The sequence below is a fragment of the Solanum dulcamara genome, chromosome 8, assembly GCF_947179165.1.
Source record: "Solanum dulcamara chromosome 8, daSolDulc1.2, whole genome shotgun sequence".
Lineage (NCBI taxonomy): Eukaryota > Viridiplantae > Streptophyta > Magnoliopsida > Solanales > Solanaceae > Solanum > Solanum dulcamara.
In genome coordinates this window covers 56,107,123-56,122,235 of record NC_077244.1, presented here as the reverse complement: position 1 = coordinate 56,122,235, position 15,113 = coordinate 56,107,123, and positions in this window count along the sequence as shown.

Genomic DNA, 15,113 nt, shown 5'->3' with positions numbered 1-15,113 from the left:
TTATCAGATCAAGAATTATTGAAAGGAGTAAAAACTTGCAACTTAGAGTTTTGTGAACATTGTATCAAGGGAAAACAAACAAGGGTTAAATTTGGAACAGCTATCCATAATACTAAAGGTATTTTGGATTATGTTCACTCTAATGTTTGGGGTGCTTCCAAAACACCTTCATTTGGTGGGAAATACTATTTTGTAACCTTTGTTGACGACTTTTTCCGAAGGCTGTGGGTGTATATGATGAAAACAAAAGATGAAGTATAGGGAACTTTTCTCAAATGGAAGGCGATGATAGAGACTCAAAGTGGCAGAAAGATCAAGTGTCTTCATATAGACAATGGCGGAGAATACAAAAATGATTTTTTCCAGAAGATTTATGAAGATAATGGCATCATCAGATATTTCACCGTCAGAAATACACCACAACAGAATAAAGTGGAAAAATACATGAATCGGACTTTACTGGAGAAAGTTCGATGAATGTTGTCCAATGCTGGCTTGGGCAAAGAATTTTGGGTTGAGGTAATAACATATGCATACCACCTCATTAATCGTCTACCATCTGCTGCTATTGATAGTAAGACACCTTTAGAAAAATGGTATGGAAAATCTTCTGAAGATTATGGTTCTTTATATGTATTTGGCTCAATTGTATATTATCATGTAAAAGAGTCAAAATTGGACCCAAGAGCAAAGAAAGCTTTATAGGGATTACTTCTGCAGTCAAGGGATACCGTTTATGGTGTCCAGAAACAAGAAGAATTATTTTCAGTAGGAATGTTACCTTTGATGAATCTACCTTGAAAATAAGGTAACGATTGAAGATGTCAAACAAATTGATGGTGCTTCAAAGCAGGTGGATTTTAAGGGAAAAATAACTCTCCCAATATGGAGAGAAAATGAGGAAACAACAGAAGATTTTTCTCTGGAAGAAGAGCCAGTTGAGGGGGAGATTCCATCTCAAGAACCTCAATCACAACTTGAATCAATAGCAACTAGCAAGCCAAAGAGGATAATAAGAAAACATTTTTGACTCATAGATATGGTAGCTTGTACAAACTCAATTGCAACTGATGGCATTCCTACCACTTATAAAGACGTAGTCCAAAGTTTAGAAGAAGATAAGTGGAGGATAGCCATGAATGAAGAAATGTGGTCCCTCCATAAGAATCACATGTGAAAATTGGCCAATCTCCTGAAGGGCAAGAAAGCAATTGGGTGCAAATGGGTATATGCAAAGAAAGAAGGATTTTCTAACCAAGAAGATGTTCGCTACAAGGCAAGATTGTGGCTAAAGGATATGCTCAAAAGGAGGGAATTGATTATAATAAGGTATTTTCTCCAGTCGTGAAACACTCCTCCATTAGAGTTTTGTTGGCTTTGGCAGCATAGTTGAATGTGGAACTAGTTCAGTTGGATGTAAAAACTGCGTTTTTACATGAAGACTTGGAAGAGGAAATCTACATGACTCAGCCAGAAGGATTCAAAGTTTATGGAAAAGAAAATATGGTGTGCAAACTTGAAAAATCATTGTATGGATTAAAACAATTATCTAGGCAATGGTACAAATGATTTGACAAGTTTATGTTGCAGTAAAAGTACAGAAGAAGCAAATACAATTATTGTGTGTATTTGCGCAAACTTGAAGACGGATCCTTTATATATCTCCTCCTATATGTTGATGAATGTTTATAGCTCCTAAGAGTCAAGAGGAAATTGAGAAGCTAAAAAATCAACTAAGAAAGGAGTTCGAGATGAAGGATTTAGGTTAGGTAAAGAAAATTCTCGGGATGGAGATTAAAAAAGATAGACATTCAAAAAAGCTCTTTTTATCTTAAAAGGAATACTTGAAGAGGGTACTAAATTAATTTGTTATGAATGACAAAATGAAGTCGGTTAGCACTACACTTGCTCCTCACTTTAAGCTTAGTGATGCTATGTCGCCAAAAACTGAAGACGAATCCTTTATATATCTCCTCTTATATGTTGATGAATGTTGATAGCTCCTAAAAGTCAAGAGGAAATTGAGAAGCTGAAAAATCAACTAAGAAAGGAGTTCGAGATGAAGGATTTAGGTGAGGTAAAGAAAATTCTCGGGATGGAGATTAAAAAAGATAGACATTCAAAAAAGCTCTTTTTAACTTAAAAGGAATACTTGAAGAGGGTACTAAATTGATTTGGTATGAATGAAAAAACGAAGTCGGTTAGCACTACACTTGCTCCTCACTTTAAGCTTAGTGATGCTATGTCACCAAAAACTGAAGCTGAACAAAAGCATATGTCAAGAGTACCATATGTGAATATTGTTGGTAGCTTGATGTATGCAATGGTTTGCAAAAGACCAAATATTTCACATGTTGTGGGAGTTGTAAGCAAGTATATGAATAATCCTGGAAAGGAACATTGGCAAGTTGTAAAATGGATTCTACGGTATATTGATAATATTTTAGATGGTGGTTTAGTTTTTGAGCAGGAAGATAATCAATATCTTGTTGGATATTGTGAATCAGATTATGCGGGTGATTTAGACAAACAAAGATCAATTACTGACTATGTTTTCACTATTGCAAACACACCAGTTAGTTGGAAGTCTACTTTGCAGTCAACAATTGCTTTGTCTACCACTGGGGCAGAGTACATGGCGATTACAGAGGCTGCAAAGGAGGCAATTTGGCTGCAAGGGTTGCTTAGAGAGATTGGTATTGAACAAGAAGGTATCACAATAATTTGTGATAGTCAAAGTGTTATTCATTTAGTAAAGAACCAAGTTTATTATGAAAAGATGAATCACATTGACGTCCGATATTATTTTGTACGAGAAATCATTGAAGAAGGTGGAGTCATAGTGCAGAAAATTCGGACTACAGATAACCCTGCCGATATGCTGACGAAATTGGTGACTGTCGTCAAGTTTCAACATTGTTTGAACTTGATCAACATTGTTGAACATTGAAGATTGAGGTTGAAGACACAGTCAAAATTTGTTGAGAGAAAATTGAAAATGAAGAATCTTGTCAAGGTGGAGATTTGTTAAAATTAACAAGATTCTAATTGAATTAATGTGAAGATTTGGTAGGAAGATAATTATTCTTTGGCATAAAAAGTCAAGGTAGGAAATTTATAGTTGAAATATTGGTAAATCATTAAATGTTTTCACAAGTTAAGCCTTGACATTATAACCCATAGTGATATCATGAATGACATCAAGAAGAAGATTTCATTCTTATAAATAGGTAGCTCTTGGTTCACATATAACACAAATGCATTTTTACAAATTTAAATCAATTTTATCGATAATTATCCTTATATGAGGATATTACCAGTTTGTTTTTTATGTATATTTTAGTTATAGCTATTTTTTTTAATCATAGTTCGTTAATTTGCATTTTTACATGTCATTTATTATATTTGTTCATATTCATTTTAGTATTTTTAACACATTCTAGAATTACATTAAAATACAGATAAATATTAAATTTTCCCCACAATTATACCTATCCCACTAATCACACAATTTTTTCACACAATTTTACCCACTCACTAATCACACAAAATTTTCCACACAAATTTCCATTTTTCAAACTCTTCTTCTCTTTTATCTTATTCTTCCTAAAAATATACACTCATCAACAACTACCACAAAAGTCCAACACTTATACACTACAATTTTCTACACTTGTATAACAATTTTCAAACTCTCTCTCTCCTCTCTTATTCTTCCTAAAAAATACACCCATCAACAACTACCACAAAAGTCCAACACCTATACACTACAATTTTCTACACCTATATAACAATTTTCAAACTCTCTCTCCTGTCTTATACTTTCTAAAAAAACATACCTATCAACAACTACAACAAAAGTCCAACACCTACACACTACAATTTTCTATACCTATATAATCATTTTCAAACTCTCTCTCTCCTCTCGTATTCTTCCTAAAAAATATACCTATCAACAACTACAATAAAAGTCAAACACTTATACACTACAATTTCCTACACATATACAACTATTTTCAAACTCTTTTTCTCTCCTCTCTAATTCTTTCTAAAAGACACACCCATAATATTTATTATTATTCCCCACTCTCTCCCTCACCCTCACTATAAATAACACCAATTTTAACTCTTATTGAGAACTTGATCGCTCTCCTTCACATTTTTCCATTAAAACCAACCAACAACCACCAAACCACCAAAATCTTCTTCTTTTTCGCCAAAACACTTCATTTTTTGTGAGGTTTGAGTTTTCACTCCCAAATCTAACTAGACAAAAATGTTATTTCACTTTGTTTTGATGATTTTTCTGTTCTTGTTGCTATGTTTTATTGCATTTTCACGTATATTTTGTTCCATTTCAGATCTGGACAGAGGAGTTCAAACTTCAGCCATTGTTTTCTGTATTTTCATGTTCTTCAGTCATTATTCATGATTCTCCGTTAAATTTTGTTTATTATTTTTGTTTGGTCATTTTGTTCGACATTTTCAATTAATTTGGATGTCTGTAATGTTCTTTTACCTCAATTATATTTATTTTCTTTTTAAACTGTTTGCAGATCCCATGGGCAATTAAAAAATCTCTCCATGGATTTTCGAGACCTCTCTATTTTAAAAGACGGAAATTTTAATTTAAATTTACATTAAATATTATATATTACAAGTTAAAATTGACCGATGAAGAAATTGTCATTGATTTCAAAGGCCTCCCATGTTCATAAGATTGGTTTTATTTTTGTATTATTATTAATAATATCACGTTATTATTTAACACTTTTTGTTTAAAGCTGTGTTAATGGATTGGTTTAAAAAATCAAAAATTATTAAAAATATGTTAAAAGAACAGATAGATTTACCTGTTAATCAAGATTTATTAAATACTTGGACTATTCCTAAAGTAGATGTGCAAACTATTTATAAATTAGGCACATTTGAAAGATTTGCTGGTAAGACAACTGTTAAAACTATCGAATTAAGTTTTGCCATGGAAAAAGAGAGTGATATTTTCCATCTTTTTACTCAAGATGATATTGATTATTATAAACATAAAGATTTTAATTATTTGCATATTGGACTAGTACAAGTTGCTTTTAAGCCTTTAACTTTAAAAGGTTTGCCTGAATCTTTTATTGCTGCATTAAGAGATGGTAGAAATTTAAATTGGAATAATTTTTTAATTGGTACAATTCAATCTAGTTTAGCTTATGGTGCTGTTTATTTTAACGCCTATCCAAATTTAAATGTTGCATTATCTGATGTGAATGTTTTACAATCTTTGATTCTGAATGTAAAAATTAATGGTTATAATTATTTATCTGGTACTGAAGTAATTTGTATTTGTACTAGAATTGTGTATCGTCCTTTGTATACCTTATCACCTAGGTGTCGTATTGCTGACAACAATAATGAGACTGTATTATTTGAAAATAATTTTTCTAAGTCTAAAATTATTACACGGAGATTAATTAAATGGGAAGAAATTAATTTCCCTGAAGAATGGATTATTGAGGAGGCTGTTGTCCCTCAAAATATTACTTGTGAAGATCTTGCTGAAATTTCCCAAACTTCAGATGGGACTGTTAGACTCCGTTTTAATAATGAACATATTCCTAGGATTACTAATTCTTCTTCTAGATTAACTAGATCTATGTCTTCTTACATTTCTCCTGCTAATTACTTAGTAGACATACCATCTAGGGCATCTACTTCTCAGATTAGAGAAACTAATCCTCAAAGATTTGATCATATTATTATTGATAATAAAAACATTGCTAGAGGAGGAGATTTAAGTGAACCAACAGATTCTGAAATGAATTTTCCAAATGGTTTAGATGGATAGTAAACCCATTGATTTTAGTCCGGGTTCACCGGCAAGAAAACAAATATCTGAAGAATTTTTTCTTACAAATTGGGAACCTTTTAGACAGTGGTTTTTTCAATCATTTTCCCCAGAAGAAAAGAAATATTTTCAAGAAGATTTTTATGCTGATTTAGCTAAGGAAAATATTTTATTATCATTTGTGCCTTGGTTCATGATTAAATATGTAGGACAATATTTATCTGTCATTGAACATGAATATAGATTATCTACTGGTGATATTGTTATTTCTTCTTTACCTCCCATGCAATCTTTTGAAATCTATAAAGAAGGAAAAATAATTAATTTTACTGCTTTTGCTAAATTGTTTAATGATAAAAATGTTTTAGTAAATTGTGAACATGTGAATTTATTATTAAAACAGCAAAATTATGCTAATTATTATTTAAATATTTTAGGTGAACATGTTATGTCTTTACATAAGCATCTTGATAATTCTTTAAAATAAATTAAGATTTTACAAGAAAAAATTGATTTATTTACAAATAGAAAAGAAAAAGGAGAACAAAAGATAGTTAGAAATACTTTACAACCACCTCCTAAAGTTCCTGATTTCAAAACAGAGTCTTTTGAAGATATTGAACAACTTCTAAGAGATAAACTTAAAAGTATTGATTTGTCTTCTCAAATTAAAAATTTGGATTTACAACCTCAACCTGTTTTATCTGCAAAAGAAGAAGCCTTTATTAAACAAAGAGCTCGTCATGATTCTTCTGTGAATAGGATTAATACTAAATGGGCTGATAAACCTATTCAACGTATGTATTATTATAATAGACCTACTCCTGTTGATGTTTTAAATGAAGAAAGGAAACATGTTTTTAATAACAATTATAATTATCGAGAAATTTATGAATGGAACATTGATGGTTTTAATGATAAACAGATTTTTACTACTGTACATAGAATGCTAATGTATAGTACTATTTCTAAAGTTAATAAGAATTCTGATAAAGAAATTGCTTATATGATTGTTGTTGGTTTTACTGGGCAGTTAAAAGGTTGGTGGGATAATTTTTTAAAAGAACATCGTAAAACTATTATGAATACCACCACTGTTTCTAAAATAGAAGGCCAATTAGCCTATCAAACTGCTGATGAATCTACTTCTGAAGGCCAAGAAATGGCCAATGCTGTTTATACTTTAGTCACTACAATGGTTGAATATTTTTGTGGTAGATGGACTGATGAAGCTGAAACTATTAGAACTACTTTACAGAATTTACGCTGTAGACAACTGTCTGATTTTAGATGGTATAAAGATGTTTTCCTTAGTAGAGTAATGGAATTACATGATTGTAGTCATGAACATTGTAAGTCTAAATTTATTGATGGATTGCCTTCTATTTTTGCTGAACGTGTTAGAAAAACTCTTCGTGGCACTGAAACAAAGATTCCTTATGAAAAACTTACTTATGGTAAGATTATCAGTGTTTGTACTCAAGAAGGTTTAAATGTTTGTAATGAGATTAAAATGAATTATCATATAAAGAAGAATAGATTAAATGAAAAACAACAATTGGGTGAATTTTGTGACCAATTTGCTTTTGATATGCCTATTACTGCTAGAAAAGGAAAAGTTTACCCTTCTAAAGAAAAGTTTTTTAAGAAATCTCGCAAAGTTAAGCGTAGAGAATTATCTAAATCTGATTTAAAAGAGCTTCCTAAAAAATATAGGAAAATGTATAAGCGCAAAATGGGTAAGAAAGATTATAAAAAGAATGTTAAATGCCATAAGTGTGGTAGATATGATCATTATGCTAATGAATGTAAGACTCAGGAGAAAATTAGAGCATTAGATTTGGATGATAAATTAAAAGATTGTTTGTGCAAAATTCTTTTATATTCTGATCAGGAGGATTCTCCTTTTGGTACTAATGAAACAAGTTCTGATTCTGCTTCTTCTTCTACTGAAGACCAAGTAAAAGTTTTACAAAATGAAGATTTATATTCAGATTCTAATAGATCTTTCTCTGATGATGAATGTGAACCCTGTCAAAAGGGTATGTCTTGTGAAAAAGATGACAGTTTGTATAATTTGTTATCCAATTTTCAGGATTTAAATTTAACTGTTATAGATGATGATAAGATTTTTGATATTTTAAAAAATGTCAAGCATAAAGATTTAAGAAATAAGATTTTTGATACTATTTTTGATGAAGGTACTAGTAGTAGCAAGATAGATGAAAAACCTGTTGATATTATCAGACAACAACCTGCTTATTATTCTATGGCCGATTTAAAACAGATTTTAAATAAAAGAAATTTCTTTTCAAAAGAGGTAACTACTTCTGATTTAAGACAATAAATTAATATTTTAAAGGAAGAAGTTATCCAGTTAAAAGCCCAAAACAAAATTATGGATAAAAGAATTTTAAGTCTTGAAGATTCTAAAACATTTGATTTACTTTTACAGGCTAACAAACCTGATGAAAATCATAAACAAATTATGCTAGAACCTAATTTGTAAAATACTGATGAAGATTTTTTAAAAGAAATTAAATTTGATACTAATAGTGAATTTTTACAAAAACTTAGTATTATTACTTCACAAAAATTCTATATTAATATCACGTTACAAATCGATTATAATTTTAGAAAAGAATTTATTGCTTTATTTGATAGTGGTGCAGATGTTAATTGTGTGCAAGAAGGGATTATTCCTTCGAGATATTTTCATAAGACTACTCATTGTTTAAGATATGCTAATGGTAGTAGAATGAAATTACGTTATAAATTACCTGAAGCATTTTTGTGTAATGATGGTATTTGTTTACCTCAGAGTTTTATGATTGTTGAAGATATTTCTTGTCCTATTATTTTAGGAGTACCTTTTATGAATGCTATTTTTCCATTAAAATATTGGGATAATAATAAATTAATTGGGATTTACAAAAATAAAGATTTTCAATTAAATTTTATTACTAAGCCTTTTACAAAGACTATTAACCAGCTTGTTGATAAATTGGTTTTAAAAAATCAGCAGATCGATTTTATTAAACAAGAAATTTTTCTATTAGAACTAGATGTTATTTTAAAAAATTCTAAATTACAGGAAAAAATATCCTTGTTAAAAACCCAATTTATTTTAAAAATATGTGGTGACCATCCTAGTACTTTTTGGAATAGAAAAAAACATGTTGTTACTTTACCTTATTAAGATTCTTTTGATGAGTTAAATATTCCGACAAAGGCTAGAACTTGTCAAATGAATTCTGATTATTTAGAACTTTGTAAGACAGAAATTGATAATTTGTTAAAAAAGAATTTGATTAGACATTCTAGTTCTGCATGGTCATGTACTGCTTTCTATGTTAATAAGCATGCTGAACAAGAAAGAGGCGTTCCCAGATTAGTTATTAATTATAAACCTCTTAACAAAGTTTTAAAATGGATAAGATATCCCATTCCTAATAAAAAAGATTTATTAGACAGATTACATGATGCTATTATTTTTTCCAAATTTGATTTAAAATCAAGTTATTGGCAGATACAGATTGCTGAGTCTGATAAATATAAGACTGCTTTTAATGTACCTATGGGTCAATTTGAATGGAATGTTATGCCTTTTGGATTAAAGAATGCTCCTTCTGAATTTCAAAAAATTATGAATAATATTTTTATTCCTTATACTAATTTTATTATTGTTTACATTGATGATATTCTGGTATTTTCTAAAAATATTGAATCACATTTTAGACATTTAGAATTATTTCAAAAAATTGTTATCCAGAATGGGTTGGTAATTTCTCAACCAAAAATGTTTATTTTCCAAACAAATGTTAGATTTTTAGGCCATAATATTGAAAAAGGTAAGATTAGTCCGATCAATAGAAGTATTGAATTTGCTTCTAAATTTCCTGATGTTTTAACTAATAAAACTCAGTTACAAAGATTTTTAGGCAGTTTAAACTATATTTCTCCTTTTGTTAAAGATTTAGCTACAGATACTGCTATTCTGTATGATAGATTAAGAAAGGATCCTAAAGTTTGGAGTGATTTACATACTACTACTGTTAAAAATATTAAATTGAAGGTCAGAGAATTACCCTGCTTGACTTTGGCAAATCCAAATTGGATGAAAACAGTTGAAACAGATGCTTCAGATATTGGTTATAGTGGTATTTTAACCCAGCATTCTCCTATTGATAAAAAAGATTTTATTATTCAATTTTATTCTGGTAAATGGAATACTAGTCAAAAGAATTATGCTACGGTGGCAAAAGAGATTTTAGCTATTGTTAAATGTGTGTTAAAATTTCAGACTGATCTATATAATCAAAAATTTACTATTAAAACGGACTGTCAAGCTGCTAAATTTATGTTTAACAAAGACTGTAAGCATAATGTTTCAAAACAGATATTTGCTAGGTGGCAAGCATTATTAACCCCTTTTGATTTTGACATTGAATATAAAAAAGGTATTGAAAATAGTTTATCTGATTTTCTTACAAGAGAATATTTGAATTAAATATTTTCATGAACAGGATGCACCCTAACTGGTCCGGGTCCTCAAATCGAGGAAGAGCCCGAGGTGTTCAAAACCAGAATAGATTTCAGTCTTTGGGCCAGATTCCAGGCTCTAGCAGATTAATTGGAGGAATTTCTACTCCAGGAGCGTCGTCTTCAACAGTCGGCAATGCCGGTATTCGACCCTCCTTTGAAGATTATCAGAATTACTTAAATTTTATCAATGCCAGCAATGCTGGAACTACTGGGGGTAACAATGTTACCAGTCAACCCACCTCAGTTGAGGATACTACAAATGAAGATTCCTTTGCCTCAATTATTGGCAAAAATGATAAAGAGATTTTTTGCACTAATCCTAAAAAGGAATTGATTTTGCATGTTGACCCAAAAGATTTTCAATGGAAGACTAATCCATGGGTCGTGATGAAACGTTATTTAAGCAATGCATTATTTCGTATGCAAACTTACAAAATAAGATTACATTATGAAATGATTTTAACTACTACAGGGTCTGTGGAAATTACTCACAATAATACAGGAGGGCCCAATAAATCATATTTTACATATTCTAAAATTATTATCAAAAAATTAATTTTACCAGAAGAATGGGGATTAAGTACCCTAAAAGATTCTCAATACACTCATCCTATTGTCAAAACTAGTGTCAATTTTAATTATTGGGACTATGTTGATGCTTTTACCAAAACTCTGTATTATGAGAATGATGACCACAAACACTCGTGGTTCATAAAGATTTGTCCTCAAATTTTCAAAGCCATTGTAATTCCTACCTGCTTTGTGAAGTGGTGGTCCTATTTCGGCCCTACTAATTCAGTATTACCTTCATTCTTTTTGGACCAATTTACCTTATGGTTAGAAGCTACCCCAAAAATTTCTGAATTAGAAAAAGAAGATAGACTTTTCATAGGGACTCCCTTAATGAACTTCTTTATGGAATTTTCTATCCCCTGGATTTTTAAGTGGACTATTGAAGTCACTACAGATTCAGACAGTATGCCGTGTATTTGTAGATTATTTCATACCAAATTCTGGTCAAAATTAGTTCAGAAAGACCAGAATGGGAAGTTTTATGGACAGGATTTGTTAAATGATATTGGTGAAGCCATCATTAAATATGGCAGATTTGATAAAATCAAGATTCCAGAAGAAGAAAGTCATTTTGCCAAAATGACTAAAAAATTGCAGATTAAAAAGGGAGGATTATTGTCCCAAGAAGAACTTGTTGCTGCTTACATGGAACAAGTAAAAAGAGATATTCAGCAACAATTTGGAACAGATGATGATGATTCCATGCCGGAGAATTCCGGAGAAGAGAATTTTTTTAATGATGCTCAAAGTTTACACAGTATAGCCTCTAGTGACATTCCAGATATTATTAAAAAGGCTGAAGAAGAGATTATGCAGTTCAAAAATAAAAAGAAAATTTAAACGGACTGCACAAGAAAATGACAAGCAGACAGAATTGATGGCATGAACAGTAGATTTCACTGTGCCAACAGTTATTTCACTATTCAAACGTTGAAAAATTGGAGGGTAACTGTAGATTTTTACTATTTGGAACTGTGTACTTTTGACTTTTGCACATTTTACTGTGCACTTTTTTCAATTATAAATGAATGCATTCTGCATTCATTTCGTTTAAGTTTGGAGACACCCTTCTCTCACTACTCTCAATTCTCTCTACCTTCTCTCTACTTATTGTACTACATAGTGTGTAATAGTTGTCAAATAAATAAAAGATTGAAATTTGCTGTAACAACCCCAGGCTACTGGTGGTGCTCCAGGTACTTATTTCATTTCTTTTATATATTTTGTTTAACTTAGACCCATGATGGGCTAAGTATTTAAGTGTTAAATAATAACTGATATAGGTTGTTAGAATACCAAATGGCAAAGACTCTAAAATAAGAGCTTTTCTTTAATGGGTTACGGTTTTGGTCAGGTTAAAGTTAAAATAATTTTATAGTAAACTAGCTTAAACCATGGCGATGGTAAGCCCTAAAAGGGGTGTTCCCGACATGGTTAGTGATACAATGTTTTAATTTTCGCCTAAACATGATATAACCTCTGTATTTTGGGCATAACTTTTCATAGGAATATCCAAATTGAGTGATTCAAATTTCTGCGTAACCATAAGATCATTACCTACAACTTTTATGAAGACCATATTTTAATATTCAGAGGTTAAGTAGGTAAAATAAATTAATTTTTGTAAGGTAGGATGCTATGACGAAAATGAGTGTTTATAGAAGAAAAATCATATCTCACTGTAGGTTTATCCAAATTGGTTGATTCTTCAACTATATGAAACTAGACTTCCATATCTACAATTCTTATGAAGACACCAAATCCTAATAAGGAATTTATCTTATTCAAACGCAGCTCCCAAAAAGAGTATTCTGTCAAAAATAACTCATTTCACCTACCATAGAAAGATCTAGATATATTTGACATCACTCATGACATAAATTGTCCTCCATTTAACATCATCCATGACATCAATATATTTCACTAAATTTTCAGATTTTTTTTATAATTATTTTATTTATTGTTAGTTCTCTCTTTCCCACCTATAAATACTCACCTTATTTCCTCATTTTATTTATCAAGCTTTCTCAAGCAAATCTTCTCTCTATACACTTCTTTACACATTCTCAAATATAGTTTTAGTTCTTAATGTGAAGAAATACTATTCCGGTGATTCATATACTTCGGGTAGTACACAAAACGTTCTGGCAAGGAGAGAAGCTAGGACTGTCACGACCCAAGCCTAGGGCCTAGACGTGACATGGCGAATGAGGAACCCAAAAGTACCTCAATCAAGCCTCTTAGCATTCTTTTAGCCTTTCATAGGTAATGATGATAAATAAATAAGCGAAAATCATAATAGTAAATCTTCAACTTACATATGTCCAACAATACCTCTAACTATTAGATTTAATGGAGCTAAGACAAGTTCCTAGCTCACCCTCAATCATAATGGAAGAAATGCCATAATAAAATATCTTAACATATCATAAGCTAGAAAGATAAAGGAGTATTGTTCCCGGAACATGGGAACTCACCAAAAGTAGTATTCAATGGAATATCAACTAGCCACGTGGAGGAGAACGAGGAGGAGCACTGATCCCTACATGGTGATATCATGTAGGCAAAAGAGTATGTGTTAGTACTTTAAATGTACTAAGTATGTAAGGATGCATGAACATTGAGGAAAACATTAAAACATTTATGTAATATGGAACATAATTTAATGTATGCATAATAAATCATATATATATCCTTTAAAACATTCATTTTGTGAGAATTACTTGTAAACCATCAATTTATACATATTAAATTATGTTACATCAAAATAGAACAATAATCATTAGTTTAACCATAATTCATACTATTAAGTAAAATTAAGAATTAACATAAAAAAATATTATTTGAAATCAAGATATTTAATTGAAAGAGTTTTTGGACTACATGGGTGGAAGAACCCATGGATAAACACCCACATAACTTAGAGTAAAGCTTAAAGAAAATAAACATACTTTATCATATAATCAAAATAATTTAGACATGAGAGTGGAAGGAGTACTCTCATTGAAACCTTATATACCTGGAGACCGAAGCTTTAGTTGGTACCGAAAGATTTAATGAACACTCTTGAGTCCTAGCTTCTCTCCTCGCCGAAATATTTTGTGTACTACCCGGAGTATATGAATCACCGGAATAGTATTTCTTCACTACTAAGAACTAAAACTATATTTGAGAAAGTGTAAAGAAGTGTATAGAGAGAAGATTTGCTTGAGAAAGCTTGATAAATAAAATGATCGTGAAAGAAGTAATGAAAGGGAAGCCCGGGGTCAAAGTTTAGTTGCCATCGTTGAGTTTGGAACCCTGAACAGACGTTTTTGGAATGCTCCAAATTCGACTTGTTGCTCCAATCCGGGTCAACGAAGTCAACTGCCTTTCCTGCCGCCGAAGGAACCTGTGCTGGCTGGACAAAGATGGATTGAAGGTCAGATAGATTTGAGTTCAAGTGGCACAGCACCTTCGATCGACCATAGGGCCTATTCTACCCTTACCGAATTCATTCTATTGAAGCGTAACCGGACCCTACTGACGTTCAACCGACGACCGGGCCTAGTGGTGCTTGCGGCTTTTCCAGCACTCGAAATCTCATTAATAGATGCGAATCCTTGAGAGAATTCTTAGGGCTTTCGGTGCTCTGATTGCTCTTTCCTGTGGACGTTTTCTAGCATCAGATAGAAGCACCCGGCGATCTTGTGCTATACTCCGGTGATGATTTCCCATCAAGGTTCAGCTGTGAATTCGCAAAGAGGTAATTCTGCCTTTTTTGATCCCATACTTTCCGTTGGTCAACAACCAACTAAATCTAGACTTCTTCACTACTCCTACAGGCTTGACGTCGCTCGAAGGATCTATGAAAAGAACGTCCCACTACGAATTCCTATCCCATGTGATGCAGCGGAACCATGGCAATTAGGATCTCAAGACGCAGCAACCGGCGGCGATTACAGCCTCTTTCCCAGGGTCAGGCTACTCCAGAAGATCAGCAGTCTAGCCCAGTTGCTTAAGGTAGGTATTTATAGGTGGGAAAGAGAGACCTAACAATAAATAAAATAATTATAAAAAAATATCTGAAAATTTAGTGAAATATATTGATGTCATGGATGATGTTAAATGGAGGACAATTTATGTCATGAGTGATGTCAAATATATCTAGATCTTTCTA